A 10,536-nucleotide genomic window follows, 5' to 3' on the forward strand; every position below is an offset into this window, starting at 1 on the left:
GAGAGTTTGGGAAGACGGGAAAAGGAGGCGGGAAAACGCCTTGAAGAAGGCCGGGGTCTTCTGGGACGTACGTTGCTTGCCGGGAGCAAGAAACCGACTGGGAGTTCGGCCGGCGGGAGAACTAGGCCCGCTAGGCCCTCTACCTTCTTAGACCCTAGGAAGATGAGCACTTTGCCCTTAGGCTGTCTGATTGGGAGCAAACTGACAGCCTGGACTCTCTTGGACGCCTTGAGCTCTTCTGAGGGTTGAACCAAGATAATTCTTTTGTCTCTTCCATCCTCCCTAAATATACTGAGTTACCAGTATAAGCTTTCTGTAACCTCCTCTTGCTTGCTGCCTCCGCACTCACGACCTTGGTTAAAAACCACAAGGAAAAGACGACCCCTCAGGACACATCTTTTTTTATTGATTTTTTTTTTTTTTTTTTTTTTTTTTTTTGAGGCAGGGTTTCACTAAGAAGCCCTAGCCTTTCTAGAACTCGGCTGTGTAAACTAGGCTGGTCTCAAACTCACAGATCCTCCTGCCTCTGCCTCCTGAGTGCTGGGATTAAAGGGGATCACTATGCTCCTAGCTCTAGGACACAGTCTTGGTGGCTACAGTTGACTAAAATACTATTGAAGGATTTTTTAGTTTTTTGTGGGTTTTGTTTGTTTTTCGAGACAGGGTTTCTCTGTATCCTTCGCTGCCCTGGACTCGCTTTGTAGACCAGTCTGGCCTGGAACTCAGTGATCCACTTGCCTCTGTCTCCCAAGTGCTGGGATTACAGGTGTGTGCCACCGTGCCTGGCTTAATTGAAGGTTTTTTGGTTGGTTGGTTTTTCAAAGCAGGGCTTCTCTGTGCACCCCTGGCTGTCCTGGACTCGCTTTGTAGACCAGGCTGGCCTCGAACTCAGAGATCTGCCTGCCTCTGCCTCCCGCTGTAAAAAGTTTTAAAATTGTAGGTGGGAGCTACCTACAACCCATGACTTAGTGGCCTTGTTTGTAATAGAAACTTCTTCCTTTCAATACAATGATCTTCTTGCATTCAGGGAAGAGTAAGGAGAGAAAGAAACAAAACAAAACAAAAAACCAGAAAACTCACCAGGCACGGTGGCGCATGTCTGTAATCCCAGCACTCAGGAAGACAGAGGCAGATGGATCACTGTAAATTCGAGGCCAGCCTGGTTTACAAAGTGAGTCCAGGACATCCAAGGCTACACAGAAAAACCCTGTCTTGAAAAACAAAAAAATACAACAACAAAAGAAAAAAGATTTAAACTACAGGGCCAATATGGTGGCACACGCCTTTAATCTCAGCACTCTAGAGGTAGAGGCAGGTAGATCTCTGAATTTACAGCCTGGTCTACACATAGCAAGCTCAGGGACAGCAAGATCTACACAATGACACCCTGTCTCGAAAGGAAAAGGAGCACAGAGTAGCAATGGAGCGGTGGCTCAGTAGGTAAGAGCTCGTACTGCCCTTCAAGGAAACCAGATTCAGTTGCCGGCACCCACATCAGGTGGCTCACAGCCTCGGAATCTGACGCCCTTTGCCTTCTACTAACACCTGCATGTTCATGGTATAAATAAACCTATTCAGCCGGCCGGTGGTGGCACACGTCTTTAATCCCAGCACTTGGGAGGCAGAGGCAGGCAGATCTCCATGAGTTCAAGGCCAGCCTGGTCTACAAAGCAAGTCCAGGACAGCCAGGAATACACAGAGAGACCCTGTCTTGAAACTCCCACCCCCAGCCCCCCAAAAAACAAATAAACCGATTTAGGCTGACACATATACACTGAAATAAAAGATAAATCTTTTAAAAATGCAACCTGCAACATTCAGACATTTAATAAATAGCAACTCTATCTTTTGAGTCTTTTTGTTTTGTTTTGTTTTTTTGAGACGGGGTTTCTCTCGTAGTCCTGGCTGTCCTGGACTCACTTTGTAGACCAGGTTGGCGTCGAACTCACAGAGATCCACCTGCCTCCGGCTCCCGAGTGCTGGCATTGAAGTCATGGGCCACCACACCCAGATTAAATTTTTTTAAAGATTCATTTATGTATTATGTGTAAACTGTTCTGTCTACACGTAAGACTGCATACCAGAAGAAGGTACCAGACCTCACCTTAGATGGTTATGAGCCAACACAGGGAATTGAACTCAGGACCTCTGGAAGAGCAGCCGGTGCTCTCTACCGTTGAGCCATCCCATTGCTCCAGCCCTAAACCATGAATCTTAATTCTGTGTTAGAATGTAAAACTGTAGATGGTCACAGAGATCTGCCTGCCTCTGCTTCCCTGGGATTACAGGCATGTGCTGGACCAGCAAAAAATTTAAGCATCTTATTTTTATTATTTTATTTTGGTTTTTCAAGACAGGGTTTTCTTGTGTAGTCTCACATTGTAGACAAGTCTGGCCTGGAACTCACAGAGATCTGCCTTCCTCTGCCTCCCAAGTGCTGGGATTACAGACATGCACCACCGGGCACTTGAACATTTTAAACACCAAATTCAGCAGAAGAAAACTCAAAAGCTGATGTCTGCTCAACATGGTGGCGCATACCTGTAATCCCAGCACTTTAGGAGGCAGAAGCAGGCAGATATCTGTGAGTTTGAGACCAGCCTTATCTACAAATTGAGTCCAGGACAGCCAAGGCTCTACAGAGAAACCCTGTCTCAAAACAAACAAACAAGCAAACAAACAAAAACCAACCAAACCAAACCAAGCCGGGCAGTGGTGGCGCACGCCTTTAATCCCAGCACTCAGGAGGCAGAGACAGGCAGATTGCTATGAGTTTGAGGCCAGCCTGGTCTACAAAGCAAGTCCAGGACGGCCAAGGCTACACAGAGAAACCGTGTCTCGAAAAAGTAAAATAAATAAAATAAACAAATATATAAAATGTTTACATTTTTACAATAAACCATGGCCATTCCTAACAGACCATTCCTTTGAGGTCTGCAATAAGATAATGGGGCCCTGCAATAACGAATCAGCTTGCATTTTGGTAACACTAACCCCTGGAAAAACTGCCCCATGCCTCTTCTGCAGCCAGGTTCTGCACAATGGACACCTTTGGATTGAATGCTAAATTCTGCTTGGCCAGGACTGCCACTAACCCCACAAACACCACCCAAAGATCAGCTTTGGACTACAAACTTTTCAGGACATTCACATTGCTGAGTTCATAGGAGACCGACACAAACATTTTACAGAACTTTGAACTCAAAATTACTTAATCCTAAGACTGCCAAATATAACCAAGCTGGACATTGTGGAAAGCTTGGCAGAAATAACTTCATTATTGTAAATAGTTTTACTGTGTTAGAGTTTCAGTCTTTTGTTTATTTATTTATTATTTATTTATTTATTTATTTATTTATTTATTTATTTAGGTCTTTTGAAACGGGGTTTCTCTGTGTAACAATCCTGGCTGTCTTGGACTCGCTTTTGTAGACAAGACTGGCCTGGAACTCACAGTAATCCACCTGCCTCTGCCTCCCAAGTGCTAGGATTAAAGGCATGGGCCACTACGCCTTAAATCTTTTATTTTTATTTAGTTAAAAGAGGAGAAATGTTGCAGGATATTTGATCACACTGTAACTCTGAGATTGTATTGTTTACTTGAAAAGCCTGTTTCTAGTTGTGGTGTGGCTCAGCCCTAACACACACCTTTCATCCAAGAGCTTTCTGATTGAATATTATAAATAGGATTAAATAAAGTCAATGATAGGTCAAGAGGTGGGAGTGAACATAGGGAAAAACAGAGAGAGAAAGAGGAAGTCAGGAGGACGGTGGATAGACACACAGGAAGTAGAAGGGGGAGACATTCAGTTTGAGGGGCTTTTTGAGATATCAGCTGAGGAGGAAGGTCAGCTGGGTGCTTTCTAGCAGAGAGGGCTTTCACTCCAGCATCTGGAACCTCAGTCTTTTGGTTTGGTTTGCTTTGCTTTGGTTTTTTGAGACAGGATTTCTCTGTGTAGGTTTGGCTCTCCTGGACTCACTCTGTAGACCAGGCTGGCCTCGAATTCAGAGATCTGGTTTCCTCTGCCTCCTGAGTGCTGGGATTAAAAGCATGTGCCACTCCCTGACTGGCTCCTGAGTCTTTATTGGTAAAACTGAACAATTGAAATTTTTGTTTCGTTGTTTGGTTGTTTTTTTTGGTTTTTCGAGACAGGGTTTCTCTGTGTGTCCTTGACTGTTCTGGACTTGCTTTGTAGACCAGGTTGGCCTTGAAATCACAGCAATCCACCTGCTTCTACCTTCGAAGTGCTAGGATTAAAGGCGTGTGCCACCACCACCTGGCCTGAGATTTTTTTAAAAAGCAAATATGTGTGTGTGTGTGTGTGTGTGTGTGTGTGTGTGTGTGTGTGTGTGTGTGTGTGTGTGTAATGATGGGGGCAAAAATGAACAATGCACACAAGAGATTAAATTCTGATTTTAGCCTAGACTATTTTGTTTCTTTTGGTGATTTACAACCATAGAGAGGGCAAAAGAATGAAATTATAAGGGACCTTCACAGCCTGTGAAAGTGGCTAGGTGTAGCTGAGTGGTAAAATGCTTTTATAAGTCTTTAAGTTTGAGCACCTGCAATTTCTAAACACATGTGCGCACGCACACACACGCACACACATACACACACAACAAACACACACACATGCACAAAACAAGCACACACACACACACACAGTGTATAGTCCAGGCTGGCTTTGACTCCTATATTAGCCTTCTATTGCTGGGCTCACAGGCTTGAGCCAATATACCCAAAGTGTCTGCTGGTGAACCTGGAAATTGTCACTGGCAGACTCTGTGGTCAGCAATCTCCAGGGATCCTCCTGTCTCCACTCCGCTCCCAGCACTGGGGTGACAAAGGAGAGCTCCACACCTGGCTTTTATGTGGGTGCAGGAATCCAGGTTCAGCTCCCCATGCTTTCAAAGTGAACACATTACCTTCAGAGCCGTCTCCCCGCCCTGATCGCCATTTTGCTGAAATTAGCTCTCATGAATCCTAGGCTGACCTGAAGCCTACTCACCATATACGCTAGGATGACCTTAGACCTCTGATTGCACTGCTTCCATCGCCCAGGGCTGCAATCACACGTGTGCGCTGCCATACCCACTTATGTCCCACCCAGTATTTCTCTTGTGCCATGCAAACACTCTCCCAGATGAACTACGACCTCAGTTGTTGTTACTTAGGTGGTGGAGGCAGGAAGGTCAGAAATGTATGGTCTCCTCAGCTACACAGTAAGTTTGAGGACTATATGAGCCACAGAAGACCTTGGGGGGGAAAAAAAAAGCAAAACAACAAAAAAAAAGTTATTGAAAAAAATTAGAAAAAAAGCTGGATGAGGTGGCACATGCCTATAATCCTAGCATTTGGGAGGCAGAGGCAAGGGGATTGATGTGAGTTCAAGGCCAGCCTGGTCTACAAAGCAAGTCCAGGACAGCCAGGGCTACACGGAGAAACCCTGTCTCAAAAATATAAATAAAAAATAAAAATAAAAGAAAGAAAGAAAAGAAAAGATAGGTGGAAGTTGGTTTATTTTAATCAAGACAAGGTCTTATTTCTTTAGCCTTGAACTCAAAATGATCTTTCTGACTCAGCCTTTGAGCTCTAGGATTACAGGCCCGAGCAACCACACTGTTGGGGGATGGTTCGTGCACTGTGTATGCAAATGTTGATTTCTGTATCCAGAGATCTGGTTGCGGTCTGGACATTGGCATAATAATTTCTGTGAAGCATCTCACAGCTCAGGGTTGTGTAAAAATTGTTCTTCATCACTTCTCATTGGTTAATAAGGAGCTGAACAGCCTAGAGCTGGGCAAGAGAGATAAGGCAGGACTTCTGCTCCCAGTGAGGGGGTGGGGGGCGGTGCGGGGGAGCAGGGAGAGTCGCCATGGACATGGATGGAGCAGGAGTAGCCAGGGCGAGACTACGATGGCAGGTCACTGGGCATGTGGCTGGGAAGTAGGCCAGTGTCAGGATTAGTCAGGTTAATTTACATTGAACTAACTGAGAAACTATCCCGCCATAGTGCCTAAAGCTCCCGCCACCACTCCTACCCCCCTCTCCTACAGACAGGGTTTTCTCTGTGTAGCCTTGGCTGTCCTGGACTCACTTTGTAGACCAGGCTGGCCTCGAACTCACAGTGATCCGCCTGCCTCTGCCTCCTGAGTGCTGGGATTAAGGCATGTGCCACCACCATCCAGCCTCCAAGTTTGTTTTTTTTTTTAAACAAATTTATTTCTTTTTACTTATACAGTATTCTGCTTGCATGCCAGACAAGGACATCAGATCTCATTATAGATGGCTGTGAGCCACCATATGGTTTCTAGGAAGTGTACTCAAGACCTTTGGAAGAACAGCCAGTGCTCTTAACCTCTGAGCCCCCAGCCAATGTTTTTTTTTTCCCCTTTTGTTTGTTTGTTTGTGTGTTTCTTTGGTTTTTTCCAAGACAGGATTTCTTTGTGTTAACCTTGGTTGGCTGTCCTGGATTCACTTTGTAGACCAGGCTGTCCTCGAACTCACAGCAATCCACCTGCCTCTGCCCTCCTGAGTGCTGGGATTAAAGTTGTGCGCCACCAAGTCCAGTTTAGACTCATTTTCTAGCTCACTGTCTTTCCTATATTCTGAGGTTCTGACTGTTGTCACTGAAGGTGAAATTAATTTCCAATATCCTGAAATATTTCCCCATCTCCTTACTTCCAAGCTTAAATTTCCCAATGCTTATCATCAATTATTCTCCACCTCTGAAATTGTAAATGCAACCCATCTTCTTGCCTTAACACATCTGGTTTACTATAGCAGGGATATTTTTCAAGGCAAAGAGTAAAGAAGAATAAATTCTCTATCTTGGAGGTTCTCTTGATTTGAAATCTCCCCTACCTGGGGAGTGGGGGGGGGGGGTGCAGCAGCACACATGCGTGCACACATACACATGTTTCTTACAGTGAGGATCAAGCCAACGACCTCATGCTTGCTAATATCCTGCCTTACTCAGCTATGTTGCCAAGGCTGGCCTTGAACTCCTTGATTGGCCTGCCTCGTGTCCTAAATGTGCTCACCAACATGGCCAGCACCCAGCACAAAAATCTTCATAAAACTGAAAGGCTCTCTTTGTCACCTGAAGATGTATATAGCTCGATATTAGAATATGGGAATCGTGAGGTTTTATCTCCTGCAGAAGGGAGGATGGATGGATGGATGGGTGGATGGATGGATGGGTGGATGGATGGATGGGTGGATGGATGGATGGATGGATGGATGGGTGGATGGATGGATGGATGGGTGGATGGATGGATGGAGGATAGATAGATAGAGTGGTTGGTTGAGCACTACTATTGCATCCTAACTGCAAGAATGATAATTATCCATTTAACCTACACTGATTTAAAAAGAAAAATAAGCAAACTTGCCCCTCACCTCTGGGCATGGTGCACCGTTGTGGTGCTGGCACTGAAGAGGCTGAGCAGGAGGATGAGAATTCAAGATGGACTCAGATTACCGAGTAAGAGTGTGTGTTCACAATATAAATAAATAAGGTCATGAAATTCTTTGTAAGAAAGAAAGGTTTATTTTAGTACATAGAAAGAGCAAATCAACCAGGCGGTGGTGGCACATGCCTTTAGTTCCAGCACTTGGGAGGCAGAGGGAGGAGGATCTCTGTGAGTTCGGGGTCAGCCTGGTTTATGGAGAGAGTTCCAGAACAGCCAGGGCTGTTACACACAGGAGCGCTAACCAGGCCATGTCGTGGGAGAAGAGGTCAGAGAACAGTCGACAGAACTCAATTTTCCTTTTCTTTGTGCTGGGTATCAAACTCAGGGGGTGAGGCTTTGGCAACAGGGGCCTTTCCCTGCCAGCCCTGTCCATCAAGACAAACTTCTATGGGAACTTGCCTTCTAGCTGGAACACAGACAGAACTGCAATTTGCAGAGAGAGCTATGTTTCTTATTTTCCTCTTCCTAGGTTAAAACTATAAGTCCTTATTACCTGTGCTCTCCCATAGTCTCCTTTTCAAATCTGTATTACTTTTATTTGTGTGTGTATGCCTGTGCAGAAGCCACACATAAGCAGATGCCCAAGGAAGCTTACAGAGCAAAGCAGGTACCGTGGACCCGGAGTTACAGGCTGCTGTGGGCACTGGAGGCAGAATTCTGGAGTCCCCTGGAAGAGCAGCTGAAGTGCTCTTAACCATCAAGCCATCTTTTCTGCCCCTCATATTTTCCTTTTAATATTTCTTGGTACCATTTCTCCTTGACCCAGGACTTTGTTTAATAAGGTACCTCAAGGAATTTTGAAGGCTAGTATCGAGGGTATTGTTTAAGCTGCAATTTTCAAGGACAAATTCTGGAAAACGCGCACAAGAGAGTTCTCATTGAGTAAATAGTGTTGGTAACTTTTAGAAAAAAAAAATGATACACAGAGATCTACCTGCCTTTGCCTGCACAGTGCTGGGATTAAAGGTTTGAGTCCCCAGGCCCTGGGATACAAATGTAACGAAAAGTGTAACTTTGGGATTTCCTCCTGTGCCCCATTTTCTGAAATAAGGACCTGAGACTTATTGTTGACGAATAAATGCCTAGGCCATAAACTTTGACTCTAGTGTATGTATGCCACGTGGCTAGTTACCACTCCTCAGTTTCATGTGTCTGCCTTCCTCAAAATCTGGGGCAAATCTCTCCCTCACTCTATCCCAGTTTGTCCCTCTCTGCCGGAACTCCCACCTCCTATTTCCTGCCTCAGCTAATAGGCCATTGGCTTTTTAGTCACAGGGGATGCTTCCATACAGTACAGAGAATTTTACTCCCTGAAGGAATTCCTTTATTTAAATATTTTTGGGTTTTTTGTTTGTTTGTTTGCTTGGTTTCATTTGGTTTTTGAGACAGGGTTTCTCTGTGTAGCTTTGGCTGTCCAGGACTTACTTTGTAGACCAGGCTGGCCTCAAACTCATAGAAATCCACCTGCCTCTGCCTCCCTAGTGCTCAGTTTAAAGCCTTGCACCACCAGGCCAGGCTGTCTTTATTTAAGTGTTAAAACTTACCTAATCAGGGGACTGGAGGCATGGCTCAGAGGTTAAGAGCACTATCTTTTCTTCCTAAGGTCCTGAGTTCAATTCTCAGCAACCACCTGGTGGCTCACAACCATCTTTAATGAGATCTGGTGCCCAAGCATACATGCGGACAGAATACTGTATAAACAATAAATAAATAAATCTTTTTAAAAATTAAAAAAAAAAAACTCCAGGACACAGAGCTAGAAAAACAAACAAACAAACAAAAATAATAAATAAATTTTAAAAAGCTCACTTAATCAGCTACACACAGAAACCCTGTCTCCAAAAAGAAAAAAATTACCTAATCAGATCTTATCTGATGAACAGCACCATATACGTATTTGGGCACAGGTAAGCATAAACCTCAGACAGAACTGTCCAGGAAATGACACTTATATTAAGGACACAAAACACAAAAACAGTAGGAGCTGAAACTATAAAGAGACAGTACTTGGGGCTCATCCATCTACGCACACATCCTTCTCCCACATCAAGACTGCCCATCATACTGTTGTTCCTTTCTGGTTCCTCTCCTCTCCCTAAAAATGATGAATTTGACTACAGCTCTAATCAGCTGCTCTCTTGCCTGCACACTGGGAACCCCTTTCGGCTTCCTCTTTATCCACGCTGTGAAACTGCTGGAGAACATCAAGTTACTTAATCTCCCACAATCTTCAGGAGATTGCAAAGTAACGTTTAGGCCTAGACAAGCAAAGTTTTACTTCTCTTGGCAGCCAGATTTATGGAGGAACTGGGGCGTTTGAATCCAGCTGCTGAACATAGACCGTTATGCACTCTGGAGGCTGAGGCGGGAGGGCAACGAGTCAAGGCCAACCTGGGCTACTACGATACTGAGACCCTGTTTCCAAAAACACCAAAACAGGGCTGCGGGTGTGGCTCAGTGAGTAGAGTGCTTGCCTACCACGCAACAAGCCTTGGTTTTCATCCCCAGCACCAGTAAACGCCGTGTGGTGGCATGTGCCTATAATCGCACTACTGTGGAGGCAGAGGTGGGTGGGTCTCCATGAGTTGGACGCCACCATGGTCTACATAGTTACAGCACATGGTTACAGGGCTATATAGAGACCCCGTCCAAACGAACAAACAAAACATCAAGGTCATTCTCAGCTACATAATGAATTGTGGGGTTTTTTTTGTTTTGTTTTGGTTTTTGTTGTTTTGGTTTGGTTTTTTGAGGCAAGGTTTCTCTGTGTAGCCTTGGATGTCCTGGACTCAATTTGTCGACCAAACTGGCCTTGAACTCACAGCAATCCACCTGCCTCTGCCTCCCGAATGCTGGGATTAAAGGTGTGCGCCACCACGCCCGGCTTACATAATGAGTTTGAGGCCAGGCTGAGATACATAAGACTTTGTCTTAAAATAAACCCACCCACTGAGGCTGAAAGTTCCCATTAAAGAAATAAGAGTGAGGCCGGGCGTGGTGGCGCACGTCTTTAATCCCAGCACTCGTGAGGCAGAGGCAGGCGGATCACTGTGAATAAAA

Source organism: Acomys minous, assembly GCF_964271855.1.
Source record: "Acomys minous genome assembly, chromosome: 4".
Taxonomy (NCBI): Eukaryota; Metazoa; Chordata; class Mammalia; order Rodentia; family Muridae; genus Acomys; species Acomys minous.